The 12,042-nt window shown below is 34.3% G+C and overlaps 1 pseudogene; it reads left to right on the top strand.

The window, feature by feature from the left end:
- The first annotated feature begins 1,484 nt into the window (after positions 1–1,484).
- LOC127187190 (fructose-bisphosphate aldolase A-like) overlaps positions 1,485–12,042 on the top strand; it is a 53,321-nt pseudogene continuing 42,763 nt past the window's right edge.

Genomic DNA, 12,042 nt, shown 5'->3' with positions numbered 1-12,042 from the left:
ATCCTCTAATTCTCAAGACAATGACATTGTTTTCTGTTCCAAGAGTTGCCCATTAGCCAGTGGCTTGTAATGCCATAAACACACACACACACACAGACACAGACACACACACACACACACACACACACACACACACTGTCAGTAGCCATTGTCCTTCTCCAGTTTGAATTGGTGTCGGGGTACTTCTGCTATCCCCTATGATCAATGTTCTATAGCTTCTATAGACATGCTTTCTCTGCATAAATATTTCCTGATCTGCTTCTTAGCTCTGCCCTAGAGGTCTATAACCATTTCCTAAACTGGCCTTAAAAAAAAAAATAAAAGTATTTCTTTCACCTCTATTAAAATGGCTCTGCAGCAAACAATTGGAGGAAGGCATTGTTTCTACGCTCATTATTTCTTCCAATCTGTTATGCATATGTGCATGTTCTTACCCCCCAGATAATGCCCTGTGTATTAGCAGCCTCTGGACAATGCAGATACAGAAGTGATATGTTTTCAGAGTGATGTAGAATAAAGAAACTGTCCTTTATAATTACATGGCTGTGTTCTGAGCATTTACTGCCATTTCTTCCCATTAGATTTTCTTCTGGTTTATTTGTAGTTTTTTTAATATATACAGACAAATATGTATGCTATAATTTCTTTTATATACACCTCAACACAACGATTATCATTTCTTTCCTAGATGATGCTATTGTTTGGCATGGAATGTCAATTCAACTGTTGAAGGAATAGATTGATAGACAGATAATAGATAGATAGAGCCCAAAATTGGTAGATTAATATCAAAAGTCCTCCTTTATAAATTAGCTCATCTGCACCAAATTTTAATCAATGTCCAGAATGCCATCACTGCATTCTGTAGCACATGGTGTTGCAGTAGCTGCTAATAACATAAAATGGTTAGTTGTACAAAGCAATGGAGCAGAGAACAAGACTCAGGTTATCCTTAGCTTCAGAAGCACTATCCTTCACACTTGAGGAACATTTTCTTTTCTACTCACAGTCATACTGTATGTGCTTGTTTTCATCCTGTAAATAAGGAAATGCGAGTCCAAGAAGGTAAAGAAACCTGCTGGTTTGTTTGAAACAGCAGCTAGCTTAGCTTCAGATATCATTTGTTGTCATGATTCTTTTTGAACTTTAGCTTATTTATACAATTCATATACTTAATGAACCTAAAGGGATAAAGGATGAACAAATAGAGTAGGTGTTTTCAATTAGACATTTATAATTTAAAGATCACAAATAAAAAGCATTCTAAGCTTGCTTATAGTATTGATAATTTTAGATAAGATACTAATGTTGAGAAACTGTAAGTAGTGCTGAAAGTAGTAGATGAGGGAGAGAATGAGAAAATAAGGACACTGATAATTTGTATATATGACTATCTTAGTCACTTTTTTGCTATGCTAAAACACTTAGATCAAAACAATTTATGGGAAAATTTACTTGGTGCATAGTTTTGGAGGGTTAGAGTCATGACAATCAAGATGAAAGCATGGCAGTGGCTGGCAGGCATGGTGATGGAGCAGCAGCTGAGAGCTCACATCTTCATGCACAACTATGAGGTAGGGCAAATAAGCAAGAAAGAGAGTATGGGCAGACATTGGGAATGGCTGAGTCTTTTGACACTTCAAAGTTCCTACCTAGCAAAATATTTCTTCCAACAAAGTCAAACCTCCTAATCCATCCAAAACCATTCCACCAGATGAAGACCAACTATTTAAACATATAAGCCTTTACGTGTAGGGCATTCAAACCACAATAACTTATCAGTGAACCATGAACTTCTCAGTGAAAATGATTAGCCCATCTTGAGATACACTGATTTTATTCAGACCAGCTTCAGCTTCTGATATTCAAATATTTTGAATCCCATGTGTGTTCATATCTTTTTGTGCAGAGAGAGCCTCTCTTCTGTTTGAAAAATAACTAACTAGAGAATAAAGAGTTTTCTTTGAAATTTGAGATGTGTAGGCTATTAAAAAAAAAGATTACTAGCAGTTTTGTTCTTTGAGAATTTCATACAATGTGTTTGTTGATATTTGCTCTTCTTCCTAACCCCAACTCTCCCCAGATCAGTCTTCCTTTCCTTAGTATCCAAATTTGTATCAGTAAAAATTAAGACCAGTTTATATTATTTTGCACAAATATAGTTGGATGTGCTGCCTTCCATGTAGTGACTTACCAGCAGCTACACTCTTAGTGAAAATTGACTCCCTCTCTTCAAGCAGCTATAAATTGCCAATATCTCTAAGACCAGGTATGGGTTTCATGCCATATTCTTCTCTCTATGCTGTGATTTGGTGCACCTTGCATTTACACAGGTTTTTTAGATTTTGTCAATACACTTATGTGTATTCATAAGTACAGCTGCCCTCTTGAGTTCACTTTCATGATGGCTCTTGTTCTCTTTCCACACTCTCTTCCACAATAATCTCTGAGCCAATGGAGAAGGAGGTGTTGTATATATGTTCTATTTAGGAGTGGGCATTCTGCAATCTTTTGCTTTCAGTGACTTGGACAATTATAGGTCTCTGAGTTAATGACAATCCACTACAAATAAAAGCTTCTCTCATGAGGGTTGAGAGATGCATTAATCTATGTTTATAAAAATAGGTCATGAGAAGTCAGTTTTATACCATGTCCATTTAACAGTGTAACAGTCCTATGTTCTGCCCCTTTGGCCTTAAATCTTATTGGACCAGTAGGTGTATCTTTCCAGGTCAACTATTACTGTAGCATTCAACTGCATAAGGATAATGATTCTTTTGTTCTTCTAGTAGCAAGCATAGAATATTTAAGCACTATGAAAACTAGGGAGTAGGGATAAAGTTTTCAGGTCAGTACCAGCTTGATTTCTCCATGTTTTATTACTCAAGTATGTGACATCTTCAGTAATTGTCTTATAGTTAAGTTCTGGAGGGTGTCTTAAAGCATTGGTAACAACCTACATTGTTTAGGGTTTTCTTGACCTCACTGATCAAAAACTTTGCAGAGAAAATCTATTGTTGGCACGTACGTTTTATTTATTGTCCTGTGATTTCTAGTAAGGGCATTATTGTTCTATTAAAGAGTATTTCCATTTTAATTATGCACACAGACACACATATGATTTTGCAGTAGCTGGCAAGTTTCCATATTTTTTTCAAAAAGTCTTTAACGTTATATATCTAATCCTTGTAAGATGTTTTTAGTTGATAATCTAATTAGTTTCTAATTAACTTACTTCTAAGAATTTAATATATATATATATATATTGAGATGGTGCTGGAAAAACAAAATTTTAGCACACAAAAAATTAAAGCAAATCCTTAAATAGGTTTTTTTAAGCCTTTGTGTTTTTTGCCTGAATATGGAAAATTTCAAAATCAATTAGACTTCTGGGATGATCATTCAATTTTTCTTAGATTTTGAATGGATAGGTTAAAAATTAAATAAGAAGCTCATATTGAAAAGAAACTAAAAGAACATAAAATAATGTCTACTTAGAAAAGAGAATAAGATCATGTCTAGTACTTAACATTCAAAGGAGGCTTTAGAACATCTCTAACTATTTTAGCTCTTAAAAACAGGCTGAAAGAAAGAAGTTTACAGTCATTTTTTTCTGCAAGAATGATTTGATCATGATTGTCAACAGGGAGACAAACTACTCATGACTTCTGCTGCACAGCCATTCCAGCGCGTTGTTTTGAAGAAAAACACAAGGACAAATGAGTTAGCAAAGGTACAGGGAGAATTATTGGGTGTTAATACAGGCATCCAAATATCAGAGCCATAAGATGCTGGAGTTCTGTATAGTTCATGTTGCTTTAGCTGTGTTGCTGATACTCAGAAGCAGAATTAAATGTTAAAGTAACTCCCATTAAGATGATGGTTAATAAAATCATGTCGTCCAACTAAAGCAACACTTTGTCAGAATAAATGCATTTCCTCCAAGTATATGCCTAGAACTCCATCTCAGGATAGAACTTTTGTTACTCCTTAAATAAATAGTTTCATTTAAAACTATTGATATTTCTTTTGTAAATTGCCTACTAATTATATGTTTTTCTCTTTTATTTCTGATGAAAATTTACCTGTGGCACTTGGCTGATCTTTTCACTTACAATTTCATACAGTTTTTTTTTTTTCTCATTAGATGTTTGTATTGGAATCTTTACTTGTAACCTTCATGAAGTTTTGCAAACCCACACAACCCTCTGAAATTTCCTTGTAAGAAAATGTCTCAGAATAGAGGCTTTCTGAACCTAGGCTTCTCTCATGATAAATGGCATAAATATTCCCAGATGTTTCACTTTCAAGTTTTATTACATCACTAATGACCATTTTGTCTATCAGTGTGTTTTAAGTACCATTGATAAAGACAATGCAATGATGGCATCATCTACTCCTGTCATCCACTCAGGACTCAACTTCAGAGCTATTTTATCTATTCTGTCTAGGTAAGGTTTATTCTAATTTTCTGTTCCCATGACATTTTTGGACATGCCTTGTAAACTATGTAAAAATATCACAGTTCTTAGGAAATTATACAGGAGTTGAAATGACCTTCTGAAGGTCAGATAGCTTCTTTGTAGACAAATGCATTTTGTGTCACCTTCCTGACTTCACTTCAGGTGCTTTCTCTTCAACCTGTTTTGAATCTGGAAAAAGGGTTTACTAACCATGGAGACTGCAGGATTTGCTACTATTTTTTTTAACTGGAAATAAACTCTAAGCACATTAGTAAAGTAAATTATACATGGAGGCTCTTTACATGAAAATAAAAAGGATAGTAAAGAGAAGAGGTGAAGTGCTCTTATTTTTTACCTTGATTTCATAATCATTCAACCAAATTTTAACAAAAGTAACAAACAAAACTTCCCAAATTATACTCATAGAAAATATTGTTCATTTTTAATCAAAGATATTTCCTCATGTTTTTCATGAAATGTTTGTCATTTACCCTACAAAGGTTGTTCCAAAGTGAGGCTAGCACAATCTCTTAAAACAATATATCTTATTACTATTTCACTCATTTAATTTATGCATGAGATATCATCCTACTATCATAATGAGGATGACCCAAGTTGATCAAGCTGGAGATCATTAAGAAAACATTATAGCCAATATCAATGAAATTTTAACATCATGAGGACATATCTGAAATTATTATTTTCACTTAAACAGGAAAATTTAACAAAACAGGTGAATCTCTAAATGCCTATAACCTACTAAATTTAAACCAAGAGGAGATAAGATATTTAAACACACATATAATAAGCAATGAGTTTGATGCATCCAACTATTTTTATATGCTCTCAAGTGAAAAAAAAACACAGGCCAGATGGAATTAGCATATAATTCTACCAAAGCATAAAAGAAGAAATAACACAAATACTTCTCAAATTATTCTGTAAAATAGAAAATAAAGAAACACTCCCAACCTATTTTAAAGCCACACTTATCCTGATATCAAAAGCAGATAAACAGCTAAAAACAACAAAAATATAAAATGATCCTCTGAATAACATAGTCACTAAAGCTTTTAATATAATACTTCCAAACAAAAATAAGACTTACATTAAAAATATTATTCATCATGTTCAAGTTGACTTCATTCTAAAGTTGTAAGGATAGTGTGACACATATAAATTTAAATGTGAGCCATGACACAGGTGGACTAAGGAATAAAAATCACATGATCAGTAGATGCATAAGAGGCCTTTAATGAAATTTGACTCTCAAACAAGGCATGTTCACGCAAGCACTACAAAGATTAAGAATGGGGGCAACTTTGCCAGATGTATCAAAGCATTGCTACTCTATAAGATCAAAATCTATGGCACAATTCAGTCTAAAAATGGATGTGTGTGAAGTTGAAGGAAGAGACACTGGTATGACGACAGAAGCACTATCAATGTCTAGAAAGGACAAGATGTCTTTTCTTATGAGATGGAAAAACTAATCTGTAACTTTTGTTGTTGTTTGTTTGTTTGTTTGCTCATTTGTCTGTTTGTTGTTTTAATGAGGTGAATCTTCTTGAGATAGTCTATAGACTTGCAAAGGTATTCACTGCATGGACACCCTTATAGCCACACCAACTAAATGGATACAGCATACTCCAGAATTAGTCTTCATAAGAACCCTTCTCACTTAGCAGCAAGATTCTTCACCTCCAATTTAGTGAAGATTAGGGAAAGCTAAAAAAATAACTACTATAAATATCTTAAAACGTGGTGAATGTGGTCAGTATATATGTTATATTGAAATAAAAAAAAAAGACTTTAAAAAGCCCAGAACTTTGTACAATAAATATATGCCAAGAAAATATTTAAATTAAAAAGAAGACACATATGTTTACACTCAACTCGTATTCAACATGCTGTTTTATGAAAATTAGACAAGAGAAGGAAATAAAAGTGATAAAAATAGAAGCTATGGTTTTTCAGTTTTCAGACTATAGGAAGATAATATTATATACAAGAGAGATCATAAGTCCCCGTCATGAAATTCCTAAAGCTGATAAACATTTTCACTAAAGAGGCAGAAGATAAAATTAACATGCCAAAATAAGTAGCTTTATTAACATTGACAAACTATTGATAGAAAAAAAAAACCCAGCCTACAAGTTCAATGAAAACCCCTGCTTAACCAAGGCCATGCTGCGACTAGAACCCCAGAAGCCAGTAAGGCTCAAAAGAGCCACTATGTTGTACCAGAGGACACACAGGCCACAAGAATCACAGGCAACTCAGGCCAGAAGACAAGAGGGAAAACAGAAACCCAGGGAAAAGACAACACCTATCCAACAAAGACAAGCTCAGAAATCAGAAACTAGACCTATAATCACCCTAAGCCTAGATGCCTAGACACAGAAAAAGAACATAAGCAACAACAAACAAAGTTCCGATCCTTGACTATTCTGTATTTACAGTGAGATGATATCTAGTCTCAACCAGAGCATATTGTTTCAATACTACCTATGTTTAATACAGAATGCATAGTGTGTTTAGTGGTAGGATATTCTGAGTGCTCTTAGTGTGCCAGTGTATCATTCATTCCCATAAAACTAAATGATCCATAAACTAAAGGGACAACAGAGCTATGGCAGTTTAGTGGCATCTACAATTAAAGCCCCATGCAAGGCTCAGGAGATGGATCAGTATATAAAATGCATTTGGGCAGGTATGAGGACCTGAGCTTAAATTCCCATAACCCACATAAAGCTGGGCATTGTAACATTTCTCTATAATCCCAGTGATTCTATGGTGAGATGGGAGATAGACAGGATATCTAAGAAATTTCATTGTTCAGCTATGATGACATATGCAATGGCAAACATTAATGAGGACTTGTCTCAAAAATGGTATAAAGAGAGGTCTTTCATGCATATACTAATATATATGCATATGCATTCACACATACAAACACATGACACATACCACACAAACAAATATTATTTAACAATAATGTTTTTAATCCCAGCAGCATTCTTTAAAACACCGGTGAGCTCAATTCAGTTATTTCAACTCTATCTTTTGTTTTTCTTCTCTGAAGCAGACAAATTAATAGCATCTTCTTCCGAGTTTAATAGTGAGGGTGACATGAAGGAAAAACATATAAATCAATTAATATTGTCTATGTGCACAGAAAGCACTTAATAAATATTAATACCATCATCAGGAAGTCCATTCTACTGAGCTGACAGTAAGAAACTGTCCTTGGTAACTAATATTGGTCATTTTCTTCTGTTGAAGAGAAGCAAATGTTTCAAAGTGAAAAAAAAAATAAGGCAGTATGTGGCAAAAGCATAGTGGCTGCTGTGTGCCCTGGAGGTGCTCAGGTTTGCTGTGTTATAAATAACAATGCTCATGTTATACCTCCCGAGTGTCTGCAGCATGGCAAAGGTAATAATGTGTAACTGATGGAGTTTCAAATAAAGCGTTATTAACATATTTGTTTAGTGACCTTCTTGCTCTTTGCCTTTTGTCTTTTGTGGCTCTTAACATTCTTGCACAGTATCTACTCATGTTAAGTACTTATTTCAGTTTTACACAGGGCAACCTTTTAATTGGTTCAGAGTTCCTATTTTATTTTGTCCTTGGAACTAACAAAGGATGTGTAGCTGTACTTCTTTAAAAAATGTAGATGTTGTCCTAGAAAATAGCACAATGGTTAGTACCCACTCTCTTTCCACATAGAATGACATAAACAGAGTGCTCCAACAACTGGACTATTTCTGTGAGGATTTCTATCAGGGGCTCTCGGTAGAGATAAATAGGTACCTGTTAAGTTTAGTCTGTAGGTGAATAGTTTAGACTCCAGGGACATGGGGAAATGGATTAATTAAGAGGCATCAAAGCAAAACTGCTTTTTCAGGAATACATCTACAAAATTAAGAATAACAATTTTAGCAGTTCTTACTTGTTGAATTATAAAAATGAAAATTTATTTCCTAATTCCAAACTGATAGAAATTGATTTATGTTTTTCTGATTAAGATAAAAATAGAATGTGCCATAACCTGACTTATTGTTAGAAGGGGAAACAAAAGGGAAAATAGCTTCAAAAGAAATGGACCCAAGGTAAACTGGGGCTTCACAAAGCCACAGAGTGAAAACTGCCAAGCCACAGTGCTCAGTGAAGGAGGTCCACATGATACAAAAGGTGAACTCTTCGCTGGATCTGATACCGGAACAGACAACAGACAAAGTGAGTGAGTAGCTCAGCACATATCTCCACAAATACTAAGAAGTGCTGCATAAGCTAAAGGAAAATAAATGTGTAATAACATCATTGTATCTGTAAGCATATTTGTGCTCTAAAGGACACATCCCATACCAGAGTAAAAAGTTTCTCTTTGGATTGCTCTATTTTGTAAAACTGGAGGAAAATAAAAGTGATAGAATATTTGTCACTGTGTAGGTCAACAAATTCCGAGAACTACAGAATATCATAGATGCTTTGAGCATTTTGAAGGATGACTATGGTGGATGCATTTTTGCTACCTGCAGGGCAGTTGAATATCTGATGTGTAGGCAATGTATTCAGTAGTAATTGTTCTGACAGTGGAAGGAAAACTATAACATTGGTTAATAATCGGTTTGTTTATTTAAAATACCTGTAAAATAGTAATGTTATATGAGATTTAAAACTTGAATTTTCATATGAGCCAATCATATCTACTAGATATAAACCTTAAAAATCAAAACCACCTTATAACACAAATACTATGTGCATATATATATATATATATATATTACCTATGCCACTATTCACTATACTCAAAATATAGAGTCAGCCCAGGTGTCTAGTAAATGGTGAATAGGTAGGGAAAATGTGATACGCACGCACACACACACACACACACACACACACACACACACACACTGAAATTTTCTAGTAATTAAAAGTATTAAATTATGTCATCTGCTTGAAAATGTATTGAATTTGAATCATCATGTTATGTGAAATAGACCAAACTGGAAAAGACAAATATTACATGTGTAATCTCATATGTGCGAGACAGGGAAAAAAATGTAGACTGGGAGAGTAAAATAGGAAATACTGTGATACAGAAAAAGAATGGCAGACTTTGTCTAATCCCTCATTACTAAAATAATGAGGGACAGATTTGATAAAGTTTATTATATGTCCATATTAAACACCACATAAAGTCACTTCTTACTTTGTGCAATCACGATACACTTTGTATAAGCCATGTTTAATTTGTATAAGCTTTGTTAAATTTAAAATTCTGAGTGCCAGTAGTAATCACCCCAGCTCACGCTAAAGCCAGTATGATTTTCTGCATACATTCACATTCAGAGGAAATACAAATACAAATACTTTGGCTACATCTTGATCTAATAGAGGGTATAGATCATAGGTGAAGAACATCTGCTTCACTTGCATTATGCCATCAAATCCTGGTTGATCCCATGATGAATCTCTGCAGTTTAACTGAGGAGGGAACTGGTGGGCATAGGTATGAATCTTTTGCCTGTAGCAAACACGAGTCCCTTATGGGGCTGTAGGTTTAACAACCAGAAACAGATCCTGTTTAAATTAGACTGTTTAAATTTTGAAGTAAATTAATTTTGATTATCATGTGCTCTGTGTTCAGGAGTCCTAACAGCCAGAGCACTTGTCTGTCCTGCTTCCACAGACATGTTACCATGCGTTCATTGTCTCGTAGGAGGATTTCTATGGCAGAGTCTGTAGACTTTAAGTCCTAAGTTACTAGTCAGCTGAATCAACAGGCGTTTTAAAATTTAGACCTATTGAGGTACAATCTCACTCCTATAAATTAATTATTTCTTGACTTATGGTTCATAAATGTTTCACATGAGGTAAAGCTCACAGCAGGCTCAGAGAATATTCCCACCCCTACCTACCCTAAAAGGTTTCATGATGTTTTGCTGACAATCTTCTCCCACCTGTCTTAAAAGCACTGTATAATAAGCATGAACTGGTTTAGCTTGGTTTTAACTTTACTAAGTAAAGAAAGAGAGGACACAGAAAGGAAGGCTGACAAGTTTGATTATATTTTCAGGTCCCACATGTAACATCTCTTTGTAAAGAATTTTTTTAAATATTTAGGAAATCAATATTTTGCAATGAAAACAGATGATTCTGACTAACAAAGATGATATTTTAATAAGATTAAACGTAAGACTAAAGAAAACGTGTATTAGATAAAGTCTCACAACAGAGTTGTACACACAAAAGAGGAGAGGTGAAAGTAATCCCTCTAGGCGGGATATTGTATACTGCCATATCAACTGTTGACATTGCCCAACTCTCACACTGTGTCATATAAGTGTGTACTGTTTTTAATGGGTGAAGGATGTACACGAAATCTGTATCTTTAGAAACAGTGCTGGAAACCAGGTATGTACTGGCTTTAGTCACACTAAGAAAAAAAATTCCATGTGATACCAAATGTATTATCTCTGTTTTTCCAACAGGGACATGTTATCTAAGCAGCTATGTGTCCTGGATTTTTAGATACACAATTCAACAAATATGCTTTTCCTCATAACTCAACTTTTAAAGAGTACTAAACACTTTAAATAGTAAAAAGCCAAAATTCAATTTAAAAAACTTTTATTCCCATCTGGCAGGACTATGATAATCAAGTATTTAGAAAACCAAGATACAAATTATAGTACCTATGGTTTATAGATATTGTATTTCTTAATATTGATACAATTTAAAGGAAAAATACCATGGCGGAGAAAGAGAAACTTACGTATGCTGTTCCTTTGGTTATTAGGTGTCAGAAACCTACTTACCAAAGGGTTTGACTTGTTGTGCTTTACTGATGTCCCACCACAGTTGCTTCTTGCACTACACATACAGCAACATAGTTTGCTCTTACATTCCTCCCAGTAACAGTTGCTCCCTTCTTTATAATTCACTGCATTCTTATTTCTTTGATGTTTCTTTGTGTTTCATAATTATGATACTTTACAAGTTTAAAGCACATTTACAAAGTGATGGTTTTTACACACTTAGCTCACTGTTCTTTGTTCTAACTCATCTCTTCCCAACGTTGCCCCTTTCTTCTGTCGCCTTCACCTTCTGTTCCCTTTCATTCTCTCACTTCGGTCTCTTGTTTTCATTTCATTCTCCTGTTTTAATATCACATGGATATTACTGCCCTCTCATTTTCTTCTCTTTTTTTTTTTTTTTTTTTTTTTTTTGCTGCCATTAACATTTCTCAAATCTCTCTCACAGTCTCACTTCTAATTTTATGCCTCTCTCTCTCTCTCTCTCTCTCTCTCTCTCTCTCTCTCTCTCTCTCTCCCCATCCATCCCTTCATCTCTCCTCTTTCATTTCTTTTTCTTTCTTTCTCTCATAGATAGATAGATGATATATATATCTATATATATCTATAGATAGATAGATAGATAGAAAGAAAGGAAGAAAGAAAGAAAGAAAGACACAAAGATATGTATGAGAAAAGATGTGGCTTTTTCTTCCTTTCTGAGTCTGGCTTATTTTTATTCTGCCTTCACTAAAACTGCTCTTTATTTAGCGATTATG

The sequence above is a fragment of the Acomys russatus genome, chromosome 1 (assembly GCF_903995435.1).
Source record: "Acomys russatus chromosome 1, mAcoRus1.1, whole genome shotgun sequence".
In the NCBI taxonomy this organism is placed as follows: Eukaryota; Metazoa; Chordata; class Mammalia; order Rodentia; family Muridae; genus Acomys; species Acomys russatus.
This window is presented reverse-complemented; position numbering and strand designations above follow the sequence as displayed.